The sequence below is a fragment of the Jaculus jaculus genome, chromosome 2 (assembly GCF_020740685.1).
Source record: "Jaculus jaculus isolate mJacJac1 chromosome 2, mJacJac1.mat.Y.cur, whole genome shotgun sequence".
NCBI lineage: Eukaryota > Metazoa > Chordata > Mammalia > Rodentia > Dipodidae > Jaculus > Jaculus jaculus.
In genome coordinates, this window is record NC_059103.1 from 109,989,746 (window position 1) to 110,003,007 (window position 13,262).

The window sequence follows — 13,262 nt, forward strand, 5'->3', positions numbered from 1 at the left end:
CTTTGGCCACAGGAATAAGTCATTTTAAATAGCTAAAACATGGACATTTCATAAAAACATTTTGAGTGAAACTTTAGAATAAACTACGTGATTTTTAACAAAATTGAAGTGCCTCTTGCTATTACGTTATAATAGTAATATATTAACATTATGTCTATCAAATGCCAAACTTCCAAATTATGATACTTTAGTCAAGACTCTAATCAGAGTGATGAAACTAGTAAAAACCACTCAATATTATGTGTAGAAAATCCAGCGTTTTAATTTCTTTTGTCTTGGAGAAAACAGGCTTTCAAATAAAGTGAAAACGTGAGACAGACAAAAGGAGGAGAAAAGAAAGTGGAGAAACAGTGGGAAAGTAGTGAGCAAAAAATGAATACAGATATTCTAGGATTGAGGGAAAGGCTGTAATTTGAAAATTCAAATGCAGCACATAAAACAAGGATTATTACAAAAATATGTTTTCTCTTTAATATGCTAAATCTGTAGTGCTTACAAAAGAAAAGCTTCAAGCTATAGTTCTTGCATCAAATAAACAAAACATAACCCATGCCATTGACACTAAGGGTAAGTTCTATGAAAACTGAGATTTTAAAATTTTCAATTTTTAAAAAAAAATTTCAATTTCCTTAGAATTTTGTAAAGTAACAATTGTTAAAAGAAAATGCAGGAAATATAGTATATTAAATATTTTAGGAGCCTGAAATACAGTTTCAAGGCAATAAGTGTTTAATATTTTTATAAACAATAGCACTTGTTTTTATTAATAAATGTATCAAAATTATATACAACATTTTGGAAGGAGTTAATTTGTATGTATGGCTTAATATATTCCACAGAATGTTAAAGTGATAAAATTCAAATATTCTTTTTTTACTATGTAAATGCATGTTCTTTAAACACCCATTAAGTAAACTGGTATTAAGTAACATATATACAAGACTTAGAGCTAGGAACATGTATATGAATAACACACAGTAATGAGTTATTAGTCAGTAGTTTCCTCAGAAGATAGAGAATGGGAGAGGTGAATTTTGATGCTACAGAGTGACAGGAGCCTAAAGACTACGCTATCAAAGACTAATTCATGCCAGTTAGAGGTGTACAGCCGGGCACGGCTTGAGAAATACCTGGAATTCTCATCAGTACAAAATTACATTTCTGAAACTACAACCTCTTTTTCTCTAAGTTATTCAAGTCTTCTTTTTTTACATTCTTTTATTATTATTATTATTATTAATTATCATTAACAACATATTTCATATGGATACATCATGTGTTGGTACCTTCTTTTCCCTCATTCTTCTGGGGACCCTCCTCAGTGGGGTTGCAGGTATTCCCTGTGGGTTTGTGGGTTATGCATAGTGGGAGCAGCAGACACAAATATTGTGCAAATATTTCTTAGAATGTCTATATTCAAGGAGGAAGCATATATTATTTCACAAATATGCATAATTGTGGGGTAGGAAATGCCTAATTTGCCTACAAAAATCTCTGGGGTTTGATGACTGAAGCTAGGAGTGAATTGGGTCCATTGAGAATTACTAAGAAAAACATAATCAAACATAAATACTACAGAATAAAGATCATTTTCCAAATTGGTTCCAGAAAGAGCTCCTAGGGATATTTCCCTGAAAAGCTAATTTAATTCAATTAAACAATGTACTATGGTTTTCCTCTTCAGAAAGAGTTAAAATATTTTCATTTGCTACAGATGTTAAAATCAGTATTTAACAGAGTAATTGATTTAATAAAAAAATGGAGATTTAAAGTTGTTGACAAAAGACCTGTGAATGAAAATGGCTTACTGGGCAGGTGTGTTGTAAGTGCTGTAGCATACAGCATTTATGAAATACACAAGTAAAATTTCACAATGTCTCACATGTTTCAAGTTATTATATTATGAACTGCTGTAAAAACTCAGTATTGTGTCCTCATGAAAATTACAGGATAAACTAAAATATTTTATATTAAATAGACTCCTGACTTCACCATGTAATGATGGGAATAGTTTTACCTACAAACATGAAGCACTAGTTGAATTTATTTTGAAATTTAAGTTTCTCTAAATAACTTTTCCTCATTAATCTCACATTATATAAATTCACTCAGTCAGTCAGGATGAGTAAGTAATGCCTAGCAAACAGCCTGGTCATGGATTCTTTCAAGTCCATCTGGCTGTTGGCCTCAACACTGGAATGACTCATAAAAATGAAGCAACCTGAGGTCACCTACTCCAGGTCCTTTAAACAGAACTGCCAACTGCTTACCAGGTGGTTCTAATTTCCGAGAATACTTAAAATGAGGGAGAGACTTACTCTACATCCACCCATTTTACTTCTTATTGTCTCTGCCTTGGTAAGGAAAGAAAAGCTCTTTGGAAGTGTAGATTCCCAATCACATGAAGTCTACAGAAACTTCATACATGTTGCGTTGAGTGTAAACAGATTCAAGTGAAAAAGAACACAAAACCACATCAGATTTCCAATTGTTAAATTTTTTTTTTTACATTTTTTTATGTTTATTTACTTAGGAGTGGGGAAAAAGAGAAAGAGGAGAAAGAATGGGTACAATAGGGTCTCCAGTCACTGCTAACCAACTCCAGATATATGTGCCACCTTGTGCTTATGTGGAGACTGGGGAATCGAACCTGGGTCCAGTCCTTAGGCTTCGCAGGCAAGCATCTTAACTGCTAAGCCATTTCTTCAGCCCAGATTTCCAAATGTGTAAAGGTAAGAAAACTTAAAAACTTAGCTGGTTATTTTTGTGTGGTATAAAAGGAAACAATTCCATACAGTTTCTTAGACCTCAATAAAAATGCACTTTATGGGCTGGAGAGATGGCTTAGCGGTTAAGCGCTTGCCTGTGAAGCCTAAGGACCCCGGTGCGAGGCGAGGCTCCCCAGGTCCCACATTAGCCAGATGCACAAGGGGGCGCACGCGTCTGGAGTTCGTTTGCAGAGGCTGGAAGCCCTGGCGCGCCCATTCTCTCTCTCCCTCTATCTGTCTTTCTCTCTGTGTCTGTCATTCTCAAATAAATTTTTAAAAAAATTTAAAAAAATAAATAAAAATGCACTTTATAATTGGGAAAAAATCACTGAACAGTTTTCTACAAAATATCATACACTGTAAACTTTGTATGCAGTGAACTGCAAAGGCTCATGAGATACAGAGAAGTAAACTGGCAAGAAGTCTTTGTGGATATAAAGAAAAACATTCACTGCTACCTTGAAAAAGAAACACGGTTGATAAACTAGGTCCCTACTGTGGCAAATATAGTTGGTATGTATAAGAACAAGTCCTAACAATAAGAATGGCCTCTTTCTTTCAGGAGATAAACTGGAGAAAATAATTAGTCAACTATTTGTACCAATTTTACCCCAATGTGTGTTCAAAGGAACATTAACTTCACTGATAAATGCAGAAGAAAAAATACAGAAGTCCCATAGTCAAACACCCCATTTAAGAAGTATATCCAGGCACATTCACATAAGAAAGCCTGAGAGGGCTGGAGAGATGGCTTAGTGGTTTAGGAATTTGCCTGCAAAGCCAAAAGACCTCGGTTCAATTACCTAGGACCCACATAAGCCAGTTGTACAAGGGGGCTCATGCATCTAGAGTTCGTTTGCAGTGGCTGGATGCCCTGACGCTTGCTCGCTCTCTAGCGCTCTCGCTCGCTCGCTCTCTCTCTCTCTCTCATTAATAAATAAAAATATTTTGTAAAAAAGTCTGAGAAAGGTTTCCAGTTTAAAAGTATCAGCAATTCTCAGATTATACCAATCATTTATTCACTTGTTTATCAAACACTTCTGTGGGTCTACTACGCACCTGTTATTTCGTCAGCATATTATTGCAATTACTGTTGTAAATTTGCCATTCCATTTTACAGGGGAAGCAGTCACACAAAGCTTAGGAACTTGTCCAATATCTCACAGCCAGAGGTGGTAAAGTTCAGACAGAGTCCTGCACAATCATCCAAGAGTCCCCACCAAGCTATGTGGATGCCCATGACTCCCTTCTGGTCTGAACACCTGACATCTCATGGGCCACAATTACAGGGAACACATTGGGAATGCAAACACTCCAGTTCAAGTACTGTGACAGGTAAGCTGCTCATCTGAATCAAACTGCTGACATAACTTCAAACCCCAAATTTTCACTTACTATATAAGAAAATACAAATAACTAGCTAGACCTAACAACCTCTAATATGTAATTATTACATAAGAAATCTGATTAAATATCTCCCCTCACTGCTATCCCTTAACTTTACTAGACAACATAATTCTGAGGAATGGTGATGAAATAAAAATCTGTATGTCTTACATAATTTTGGCACCCTCAGATTCAAAAATCTCATTTCCAGATGTTATGCGTGTGGAGACATAACTGCTCCCTTTTGCTTCTTCATGCCTGCCAAATACTTTAAAAATCCCAATAAATACAACCATAAGGTATATGAAGAACCTTATGATTTTTTTCATTATCAGATTATGTATTAAATATTTCAAAATGCATGTACTAATTTTGAGTGGTGTTGCCAGTGTATGCTTAAATGACAAATGCAAGTAGCAAAATAATATGCATGGTCTCATTTTTATTTTAAAAATGCAAAAATGCACAAGAAAATTTTTTAAGAGCAGTAGCTTTATTAGGAAAATCAAGATGACTTTTGTATCTTAGTTGTAGGATCTCAAAATTCCTATCTTCGTTTGCTGAAAAGATTTGACTCCTTTCTTTTCATCTTGGTTGCTCATTAAACAGTAATTTTAACCTACACAATGATCTGTTATGCATAGTGTTCTTGCCTCAGATCTTTCAGCTTCATTCAAGCTAAAGTTGACCAAAAGCAATAAGTTAATTTTCCTCAAGTGATCCCTGGCCTTTAGGCAAGACACTCCATCTTTGAGCCAACATATTAATGTTAACCTCTTTAAATTCTTTCCATTAAGCTTTACTCTGGGCAGATCAGTAGGCATCTTAAGGAACAGCAATTCATCATCATCATCAGAAAAAAAAATTAAGGGCAACAAATACATACACATATTAAACTTTTAATTTTAGGTAATGATAGAAGAATTTCATTTTTTAATTAATCTATAATTTCTAATTTTCCTGCTAAGAAGATTCATTGTTTACTTACTAAGACCCTGCAGAATAGATGCTGGTTAATGACAGTCACTTAGATATCCATGCCTTGCCCTTGGGTTCCTTGTAACTTCATACAAATGATATTTCTTCCTCTTTTTCAATATAACCTGTTTATTTCCTTTTATTTTCCCTACTCACAAACCCAAATTATAAATTCAACACTTAATTGCTCATTTACGGTCCCTTCCTCAATGTACATCCCCAACAAGGGTTAAAGTCCACCTTTTTTATCCATGTCTTAACATAGTGCCTGGCACTGAGCAGTTACTCTGTAAGTATATGTTGCATGAATGAGTCAATGAGGTTCACATGTAGAAAGTATACAGGCTATTAAGAGTTTAAATTAATAAACTGATTGGTCATGTAGTATTTGCATAATAGCAAGCTCCAAACCAGTGTGCCCCGATACTCCTACAATTTGAGAAGGAAGACAATTCTCCATCAGAGGTAAGGAAGGCCAGGTGCTCTTATCAATCCAAGAGGACTGCCAGAGGGAGAGGCTTGCAGAAGCTAAGTCAACAGGAAATGGGACCTTAATTCACACAGCTTCTGATAAACTGAGGAGGTTTTATTTACAGCCATCTAACAAGGTGTGGGGAAAGAGCCCCAAGGGCAGAACAGCAAAGGTACTTGTTCAAAAAGGAGAAGAATCCAAAGAGTCACACAGAGGTAAGCTGAGAGGAGCAGTGACTTCCAGTGCAGAGACAAAGGCAACTCAAGTCCATGCAGTGGAGCAAGCCAGGAGCCAATGGTTCCATCTTCCCTCCTCACCCTCCCTCCACTGTCCAGCTGGGCTCCCCCCCCCCACATCACTTCAGTTATCTACAAAGTGGGGTGCTTCACAGGTTATCTTCCTGTGCAGAAAGCCTGAGGTAGCTCAGTTGAGACTAGTCTTGGAGGGACAGAGAAGACAGGTGACACAATACAGAGTTTTGTGCCAATACAGAGTTTTGGTAAAATGGGGTAGGGCAGAGAGAGATGATTCAGGCACAGTAGGCATATTTGAAAAGATCAAGGATGTGAGTGGACTGACACATTCGTAAGAGAGGATGAGGCAAGGCTACATTGTGTGGGACCCCCCTTTGAGTCTTACACCACAGTCTGCATGAGGAAAGCTTTTAGGACAACCACCCATTATAGAGACAATAGCAGAAATGTAGCTTGTTTCCACATAAAGAGCTGATAATTTAGTGTCTTTTACAGGTGGTTGTAAAGTATATTGGTTAGATTTTTTTAAAAACCTGTTTTTTATTCAGGGATTAATTTAGACAAAACCACCATCATTGCAGACTTCCTTAGAATCGCTTTAGAGTCATTAATCATGAAATTAACTCAGGACAGATGTTTCTGTACTTGTTTAAGTCCATATCTATCTACTGCTATAAAAATGACTAAAATGCTTATCTCAACACAGCCAGGCAAAACATGCTTCAGAAATATAGACTGAATTGTATCTTTTCTTTTCCTTTAACCAATAAGCAAATACAATCTTCATCAAAAAGAAAATTCTAAACAGGGTATGGCGGCACGCACCTTTAATCCCAGCACTCAGGAGGCAGAGGTAGGAGAATCACCATGAGTTCGAGGCCACCCTGAGACTCCATAGTGAATTCTAAGTCAGCCTGAGTTAGAGTGATACCCTACCTTGAGAAACCAAAAACAAAAACAAACAAAAAAAAGGGGTAATTCTAATATTACTACTTTTATCTTTTGAATTTGCAACCACATCCAGCCATTTGCTTGCTGAAAATAAAATCAGCTGAATTAAACATCCAATACCACTGCAGCTAGGACTTTCTGCCTCCTGTCCACTCATGCTCCATGAAGGGCTCACATTCAACAGAGGGTGAAGTGTAGGTCAACCACATAGAAGGCCCAGTGACATCTCTCAATGTTCCCAAGTTTTCAAAGCTGGTGGAAAATAAAGACACTCAAACCTTACTAGTGGGTTTCTGTCTTAGTCTCTTCCTTCTGTAGCCAGATCTACATTACCTAAATAAAGATGCTGAAGTTTCCTCCCTGGTATCCTTTCCCAAAACAGCCAAGCAGCCTAGCACTGTCCTAGATCACCCCCATTCCTAAGAACTTGTCACCCTTCCCAGAACATACTGCAGGTTCCCACAGCAAAAACACTTGCAGCCGGGAGACAGTGGAAGGATGATAAGGGGGTTATGTCTGGAAACTGTGAGACAGTGCTGAGGGCTGACATTTAAAAGTCAATGATGGCTTGGGTGTGTAGTATAGTGGTAAGCCCACACCTAGCATGTCCTAAGTAATGGGCTCACTCCCAGCACTGAAAATAATGTCTTTGCTGTGTTTTTATTTTTGAACCAGTGAATTGCTGTAAGGTATGTTGAAACAAAAAAAAAAAAAAAAAGGAAGACAGAAGGAAAGAGGGAAAGATGATTCAACCTGATGATCTTCCTATTCAGTGATAAGAATGTCTGATCAATGTCAGCTGGTCCCACCCTTGGCCAAACTCTCAGCTACATCATTCTCATCATCTCAATGCAAAAACATTGCTCACTAGACACATATGCTAAATCATGTTTGCTCACCTCTCTGTTTGAAATCATCATGATAAATAAAATGTACTTTGAATCAAATGTTTCATGCCCTAGGCTTGAACATCTTTCTGACCTCATTTCTTCTGCGGGTCATAATTGATGGTGTCCCGCCTTTCTGCCAGGAAGCCTTCCAAGATCTTCACAGCTAGATTTACTGTGATCAGGAATATCCTGTGACCACCTGATGTAGCACTGCCAGTCACTCCTGTCACACCTCCTGATGGCCTTCATGGCTCTATCTACTACTGGAAATGATCTGTGCACCCGCTTACTTGTGGTTCACAGTTTTCCCTCTCTGCAACGTGAATCTACTCACTGGCAAGAATTCTGTTTCTCTGAGGGCTGCACTCTCCCTCCTGTATCAAGAGGAGGCACTCAAATATTTAAGTAGCACCAAGGGTAATTAGGATATTGTCATATAAGATAGTCTAAAATCTGAAATAAATCGTGTGATGTAAATTATACATGATTCTTTTTCTCTTACTATACAAATGACTTTGATACATGCTCAGAAGTAACCTCAACTTCTCTCCCCCAATTTTTTTTTGTATGCAAAAAGCATATATGTGTGTGGTAGGTGTGGTGCATGAGTGATCTACGCCCATGTGTCCTCCTCTATTACTCTTCTGCTGATTTTTTTAAATTATTATTTTAGAGAGAGCAAGCAAGAGAGACAGCAACAGAGAGAGGGAGGGAGAATGGTGACAGGGTCTCAGCCACTACACTCACTCCAGACACTGGCGCCACCTAGTGGGCATGAGAAACCATGCACTTGCCTCATCTGTGCGTCTACCTTATGAAGGATCTGGAGAATCAAACATGGGTCCTTATGCTTCGCAGGCAAGCGCCTTAACCTTATTTTTTTTGTTTTTTTTTTTTTGTTTTTTTGCTTATTTTTTTTTATTTTTGCAACAGACTCTCTCTGAACCAACATTTGCCATTTTTTTAATCAGTCAGACTGGTTAACCAGTGAGTCTCCAGTCTCAGCTTGCCACAGGACTGGGTTACAGACACACATGGTCATGGCCAGCTGTTTATACGGGTGCTGGGAAATCAAACTCAGGGAAAATAATGCCCTTATTTCCTGCTGACCCATCTCCCCAGTCCTTCTAGATTCCTTTTTAAAAATTTAAAAAATTCCTCCTGGATTTTAATTCTGATGTCAGCCTTCAGAGATCTTTAAAGGCTATACTTCTAGCCTCAGCTCCGCCCTTCTCTGAGACCTGGCATGTTTCTCTATATCACATTTCAGGGTGCGTCATCATGCCATGTTAGCTTATGGGACCTAAACATCAGTGTCTGGAGCAGGAGCAGCTTCTCAATTCTACCCAACCAGCCTCCAAATGCCTGTATTTAAAGCTAAAGCACAGGGCTGGAGGGATGGCTTAGCAATTAAGGTGTTTGCCTACAAAGCCAAAGGACTCAGGCTCCTCTATTCCCTAGGAACCATGTTAGCCAGATGCACACACGTCTGAAGTTCAGTTGCTGGAGGCCCTGGCGCACCCATTCTCTCTCTCTCTCTCTGTCTCTCTCTTTCTAAAATAAACAAATAATATTTTTTTAAAAAAACTAAAGCATATCTTGATTAGCAAATTCAAGAGCTAGAAAGAATATGACAGAAGGTCTTCAAGTTTTTTGAAAGATATAACAGCCTTTTTTCTTGAGATTGAGCCTCACTGTGAGTCCTTGGTAGCCTGAAGTTTGCTATGCAGACCAGACTCAAACTCACTACAATCCTCCTGCCTCCGGCTTCTGAGTGCTAGGATTATAGGCATGTAAAACTTGGCTTGATCCCATTAGCTATTGTCGCACACCAAAAGTTAAGTGTGATATATAAAATAGATGAATTTGCAATAGCTTCTGGAATTGAACTTATGGTCTGTGATTGAAAAAAATTCAAAATTAGACACAAATATGGTCCTGCCTTTTAAAAAAATTAAAGGTTTTATTTTTTAAAGTTATATCCTTATAATCCATCTCCCCTAATCCCATTCTATTCAGGACCCTCCTCAGGCGGGTTATGGGTATTCACAATGGGGTCATGAAGGCCTCACTCAGACTGTGGGGGTGGGGGGTCCAAACTTTTTTCTCCTTTTCCCACCCCCTTTCAATACATGTACAGAAAATCCTATCTATAGGGGAGAAAATAGAAGCCCTAGGAACTCACACCTGCCGTGCAGGTAGAAAGAATACTTCTTCCCAAGACTAAACAGGTAGCAGTGCCAGGAGCAACATTTAGCATATAAAGGCCATTGAGAAGGGAATGCCCTAAAAGGTAATTGTGCCCTCCAGACATGGGTGGCACAGTAACCACCAAGTATTACAGCTGGTAAAGTTCCCTGATGGCTGCAATTGGTTAGCGTAAGAAATCTTAGGCTCATAATTGTTCACTTCTAATTATAGACAAATTAATCCAGTTCTATGTAAGCCAGTGAGGTCAAACAAGGCACTCCAGACAGCCCAGGCAAGACAACACAGTACTCACTTTCACAGCCAACAGGGCTTCACTACTGCTGAGCCTGGTTTTCAGACTCCTCAGGTCCTGACCTACTGGATATACTACAAAACAAAATGCAAGAGAACCAACTGTGTCCTTCAAGGACTTCAGTATCTCTTAAATCAGGCACTGAAATTCAGAAAATCTCAGAGTAGTTATACAGAAGAGAAGCATGTCCTGATGGAAGGACACCCAGAAACCTGCGAGACAGAGATAAGGAGCTTATGCAATTCAGGAAAAGTTTAGCTCCTTTGGAATGGGTAACCACTGACTTTGGATTTGGATGATAAACAAGAATCAGGTGCTCAGGAAAGACAGTGTCCTGTACATACCAATAGCTAGGTACATCTTAAACTGCCCCATGTTTTTAAACAAATTTGCATTTGCTATAGTAAGTATCCTTTATCAAGTTGTCTCATAGTTTTCAAAGTTTATGAGGAAAAAGTAAGTTGACTTCCTTTTAATAAATATTAGTTAATAACTGGAGCACTTTGAGAGACATATGAACACACTATGAGTTGTTCAAGGGGTGGTAGCCTGTCACTCAGGGACAATAATGTAACAGGGATTTTTTCAGCAGCCCTGCCTGACTAAATGCTGCCAGCACCTGGCAGACAAGGTGGCAAAGCCCCTATAAACACTGATGATTCATGAACATGACATAAATCAAGATTTTTTCACTCACCAAAAACTAACATTTTGATTCTGAAATCGCAAATCAATGTCATTAAAATTCTTCAGCAACCCCTAGCACATGAGTAATGAGATCATATCAACATGTATCACGTGTCCAAAAGGAAAAGGTGGTTTTCTAAATGGTAATTCAGATTGGACAAATAACACAGTGTATCAAGTTTTGTAGCCCTAAGCTATATTCTGCTAAAAACAAAGGTACATTATGCACGACTAAAAAAAACAGTGAAAATCACAGCGATTAATGTCCCAGCAATGTTTTCTACAAAAAGCCATCACTACTATGATTTGCTTACAAAACAGAAATGATTTTTCATCACACAATGATCTAAGTGTACCATAACCTGCATACTTCACTAACATGTCATATCCTTCAAAACATCCTTATAATGAGAGTTTTCCAAAGAAATTATTGATCCTTGGAATGTCTCATATTTTAAAATGACTGACAAATCCTTTCGTATTTTCTTTGCAGTTAGGCATAATTCTTCTTGATCACCAGAGTGTAAAGAGGTATAGAAGTTCAAAGTGAAGTATTTTAAATATAAATGCCCCTTTTGACACAGGACATTTCCCATAACTTTCCCAAAACAATAATCAGGGAAGTTGTCGCTGAGATCTTAAATACATATACATATATAAGAAAACAGAGATTAGCTGGCATCAATTTAATACAGCAAGAGATTTCCACCAAGTGCTTTTTTTTTTTTTTTCAGATAATTTTCCAGTGCTCTCGGGCTGAACCCTCGCCTGACTGGCGCAGCCTTTTGTGTTTCTTTCCAGAATTCGGAACCTTCTCTCAGGTGGTTCTGCTTCGCTGCAGCCACGTCTGGAACATTCTCTTTCCTAAAGTTGGAGGCAATGACTCCGCTCTCTCCTGCTTTCTTTCACCCAGCACCTTTGTGGCTGCTCCTGGTCACCGACCTCACCTTGGTGGAAGGTGACTTAAGGAAAGAGCCGTTCCTAAGACCTCCGCAGAACCAGCCCGTCCCGGTTCACAGCACCCACTTGGGGTGGCTCTCGGGAAACAGGGCGCCCACCGTCCTGCGCGCAGCTCCGCGGGGCGGGGGGGGGGTCCTCCTCCCAAGCCCCGCACCCTGACACCGCCACGGCGCGCAGGGGACCGTGAGCGTGCACCGACCCGAGGACGGCGGGAGCCGAGCGCCGAGGCCAGGGAGGGAGGCGACGGGCGGCGGACGGGACCGGGAGAAGAAAGTGAGCTGGGAGCGAGGGAGGGACCCGGCGCCCGGGAGCCCGGCGGGAGGACGGACGGACGGACGGACGGCAGGATGGATGGACAGAGCGGCGCAGACTGGTCCGGGCGCGGCGAGCGGAGCAGCGCCAGGGCAGGTGGCTGGCGACGGGCCGGGGTCCCGGCTCCCCGCACCGCGTCCCGCCCGCCGCACGTGTCCCGCCCGAGCGGCCCCGGGACCCGGGACGCTGGCCGGCGCCGGCCGAGGCCTCGGAGGGGACCGGGCAGAGCCCCCGCCGCGCCGAGACCGGACGCCAGGCACGACCCCCGCCCCGGCCCGCCCCGGCCCGGCCACCCTCGCGGGGACCGTCCTTACCGCCCGCGGCTCCGCGCCCCGCGCCGTCAACTTCTGGACGCGCCGCCGCCGCCGCCGGACTTTTTTTTTTTTTTTTTTTTTTTCTCCCGCTCCTCGGCAGCCTCTGGAATTTTTTTTTTCACTTGCCCTCTCCAGCTCCCACTAGTGACTGGAGACAGCGAGCCAAGTACTTAGCGGAGGGATTACGGCGCCTGGAGCGGCCCCAGCGCCCGCCTGCGAGCGAGCGAGCGAGGAGCGCCGCCGCCGCCCCGCAGCCCCGCCAGCATCCCTGCGCGCGCCCGCCCGCCCGCGCGCCCGCCGCCAGCATCCCGCCCGCCGCCAGCATCCCGCCCGCGCGGCGCAGGCAGCCCGCCGACCATCCCTGCTCACCGTCCGCTGCCGCTACCCCCAGACCCTGCTCGGGCCTGAGAACAAAGATTCATGGAACTGCTCTTCGGTGAGCGCTGCAAGGGGCTCCTGAAGGCATAGAGCAGCAGAGTTGCAACTTTTCGGGGCCACAGGCACTTTTGAGAAGTTATGCGAACGTTGGTCACACACCTCGTTAAAAAAAAAAAAAAAAAAGGCATGCACATCAGATTAGGCCCGCAGTTTCGGGCAAGGTTTTTGAAACCTTAAAAACATGCAGCTGGGCTTCCTAAGAAAATGAAATATTTCCTTTCCAGGCATATTTTGAAGCTGTAAAAAAAAAGGGGGGGGGGAGGTCACCAAAAAAATCCCAAAATCCAATTGTAATTGATGAAAATTTACAATTATCGGTGTTTACTTTGAAAAAGCATGTAACATCTTT

The 13,262-nt window shown here is 41.2% G+C and overlaps 1 protein-coding gene across 5 annotated transcripts in view; it reads right to left on the reverse strand.

Annotated features, from left to right (window-relative positions):
• Bmpr1b (bone morphogenetic protein receptor type 1B) overlaps nucleotides 1-12,877 on the reverse strand; it is a 382,398-nt gene extending 369,521 nt beyond the window's left edge. The window contains exon 1 of one of the 5 annotated variants that reach the window (XM_045143623.1): nucleotides 12,845-12,877. The gene's annotated coding sequence lies outside the window, so the exon portion shown is untranslated. Of the gene's footprint in view, nucleotides 1-12,475; nucleotides 12,522-12,844 lie in introns of those variants that run through there. The other 4 variants (XM_045143629.1, XM_045143628.1, XM_045143621.1 and 1 more) reach the window with 4 other exon arrangements.
• Between the last annotated feature and the right edge of the window lie 385 nt (nucleotides 12,878-13,262).